Source organism: Triticum aestivum, chromosome 5B (assembly GCF_018294505.1).
Source record: "Triticum aestivum cultivar Chinese Spring chromosome 5B, IWGSC CS RefSeq v2.1, whole genome shotgun sequence".
Lineage (NCBI taxonomy): Eukaryota > Viridiplantae > Streptophyta > Magnoliopsida > Poales > Poaceae > Triticum > Triticum aestivum.
In genome coordinates this window covers 252,242,769-252,246,240 of record NC_057807.1, presented here as the reverse complement: position 1 = coordinate 252,246,240, position 3,472 = coordinate 252,242,769, and positions in this window count along the sequence as shown.

The following is a 3,472-nucleotide window of genomic DNA, read 5'->3' as shown; positions in this document are numbered from 1 at the left end:
AATGCTCACTGTTAATCCAATCGATCGGCTTCAGTTAGCAGCAGTAGCGAAGGAACCGCTCGATCGGGTTCAGTTAACAGCCATCAAACGATCGCTCGGGTTCAGTAATGTGTAGCCTGCAGTGCAATCGCTCGGGTTCAGTTAGAGCCCAACGCCTCGCTCGGGTTCAGTAGAGCCAACGCCTCACACACACGTGCATACGTGTATGAGAGAAATGCACATCGCTCGGCCCCCGACCTCCCACCGTAACCGGGAACTCCCCGAAATTTTCCTCCCCCTCGCTTCTACCATGGTTTTTTCCGTCATGGACGGCCCAAAGAATGTCATTCAGTTGCATCTCCGGCCCGCCCAGGATGAAAAGCCCATTTTATGTCATGATTTTTTGTCATAGAAGTAGGACCCCACCACATCTATGATGATACCGGGTTTTGTCACAATTATCGTCATAGAAGTGTCATATGTATGACAGAAAAAAAATTCGTTCGGCCCAAAATGTCACGGATGTGTCTTTTTTTTGTAGTGTAAGATGGATGTTCCTGTGGCCTCTGGGTGAGTGTCCTTTCTGTGTTTTCCTCTACCGACTGACTCTTCTGCTCTGACAGAATGGATCATGTATGTTTCGAGCCCAACCTCCACCGCGACTGATATGGACATTGATAAGGCCCAAGGAGATGAGGAAACCGATGATGCGGCCAGCTCCAGAGCTGGTAAGTCCGCTCGACTAAACCTTATTTTGTCGACTGAGTTGTCGGCCAGTTGAATTTCTGATGTTTTCTTTTTGCTGCAGCTCCTCGAGATGTTGTCGTGCTTCCAGATGATGGTGAAGAAGAAGTTCCTCTGAGGGAAAGGAGGAGGAGGGGCAAGGGCTCGAGCGGAAAAATGCATGAGGTTCAGGTCCCTCGATTCCGAGTGATCCGGAGATTCGGTTCGGACCAACGTCATGTTCGCTAACCCGCTAACGACTGATCGCCCATCAAGGCCGACTGCTCAGACCCCTGCTGCTCCAGTGCAACTCCATGCGTCCGACCTAGTGGCTGCTTCGACTACCTTGGCACCATCGCTCTTTGCTACATACCAAACTCCAGACGACTAGCCAAGTGCCGCCAGGGAGGCTCTTCGCCATGTGAATCTTGTGATAGAGCAAGTGAAGGTGATGCACGAGGCCAGTCAGGTGGCCTATAATGCCAGCACCGCTCTGGAGACCAACGTTAAGGTCAGTTGATTCCCAACTGAACTTTTGAATAACGAAAAGTGCCGATGTTGTTTTGCTGCCCATATGTGCATCTACTATCATGGGTCTATGTTCCACATCCAATCACCCACTGGGGTGTGCCTGCCCTAGAGTTAAATAGGTCTTCCACTTCATTCGACTTATGTTGAGTCGAGTGTTTGTCCGAACCAGTGGGGGCACGCTAAGTGCACCCACTGGATGTAGTCCCCGAGACCACGGTCGACTGCTGGCAGTCGGCTGGGGTCTGATAATCTACTCTTTTTTTTGACTCATGCTGGGCAGACCATGCTGAGTGTTGATCCAAACCAGTGGGGGCACGCTAAGTGCACCCACTGGGTGTAGTCCCCGAGACTACTGTTGAATGTTTGATTCGGCTGTAGTCTTAGAGTAACTTTCACTGTGATTGTCTTTTGTTTCTGTCGGCTGACGCACCTTGCTTGCTGACCGCAGAGGTCATGTGATCTTGGGGCACAACTTTCCGAACTGAACAAGAAGCAAATCAGCCTCAGTCTTGATCTAGAGCTGGCCAAGAAGAACCTCAAGACTGCTCAGGATGAAGCGGCTATCATGGGAGGTAACCAATCATCAACTGTCCACCTTGTGACCCGTACTCCACTGTGCTTCTCTTTTTAGTCTCTTTGAACTGAGTGACTTCACTCGAACAGATGTGCATAGTGAAAACCATCAACTTCAAGCTCGTCTGAAGAATGATATTTCTTTAGAGAAAATGAAGGAGGCTCTGGAGAAGAAGGATCAGGATCTTGCTACTACTCAAAAGGAGGCGCGAGAGAAGACAGTGCTTGCGGACAAGAAGCTGGCTTCAGTCAGCAAGTTGGAAGAGGAGAACTCAAAGCTGAAAACTACCATCTCTGAGGCCAATCGGGAGGTCGAGCAACTGAAGAAGGACAAGGAGAACTTAACCAATGAAGTCGGAAGCCTCAAAGCCAAGACGGGCAAGCTGGAGTCCTATCTGGGACAACTTGGTGCAAAACTAGTCCTGAAGCTTGAAGGTATCATCGTTCGACTGATTAGTTACTGTCGATTGGTACGTCTTGTCATACTGTCGACTCACCATTTTTTCCGATTGTGCAGAACTTTGTCAGGATTTTGAGGCTGAGACCGGGAGGGTCGAGACGGGTCTCGACCCCATCAATTGTCCTGTTAAAGATGATGCTGCGATGAACTTGTTGCGGTTGGAATAACGCATGGACAGCGCTGTTGCTTATCTTGCCCGACTGAAGGCGTCAATGACTCGGGTTGATGTTGAACTCTAGCCTCAGTCGGAACTTTCACAAGATCTTGAGTCATCGATGACTCGACTGAATCACATTCCTGGCCGAGTGCAAGAAAGGAAGAAATCGTCCGCTCGCTGTGATGCTGACGTTGCCTTGTTGTTGGTCTGAGTGCACTGCAAAGACGCCATAGAAGACAAGCTGGCGGCCCTCAAGGTTGTGAACACCAACACTTTCCTTGAAGCTGCCACTCGCATTGTAGACAGCATTGATCTTGACAGTTTATGTGATCCAGCCAGCCCTTCTCCTGACGAGTGACCGAAAAACATTATGTCCCACCTTTATTTGCCTCAGAATGCCGAGTGATCGTGTAATCGTTAAACTCTTTTAGGCTTGATGCCTGAGTACTCCTTCCCGCTGCAATTCTGAACTTTTGCAGGGTTTATCTGAACTTGGATTTCTTTGAATATCATGGTTTTTGCTCTATTTTTTAAACTGTTTCTAATTGTCCTTCGATTCCGAGTGGACTTGATCTTCTCACCCTTTGCCGAATGAAAGTAGATTGTACTTGTGACGGAGCTCAGTCGTGGTGTTCAGTCGACACCTCATCGTCCTTACGAATAAGGACGGAATATTGTATTTGTGGTGTAGCTCAGAGGTGGTGCTCTGTCGATGCCTTGTCGTCCTTGCGGATAGGGACGGAACATTGTACTTGTGGTGTAGCTCAGAGGTGGTGCTTAGTCGACGCCTCGTCGTCCTTGCGGGTAGGGACGAAACATTGTACTTGTGGCAGAGCTCAGAGCATATTTGTGACTTAGGCGATTACGGGGTCGCAGCTAAGTCCCCGAGTGGGAGGATTGCTCTCCACTCGGAGTGTTTTTTTTTAACTTAGGCGATTACGGGGTCGCAACTAAGCCCCCGAGTGGGAGGATTGCTCTTCACTCAGGGTGTCTTTTAACTTAGGCAATTACGGGGTCGCAGCTAAGCTCCCGAGTGGGAGGATTGCTCT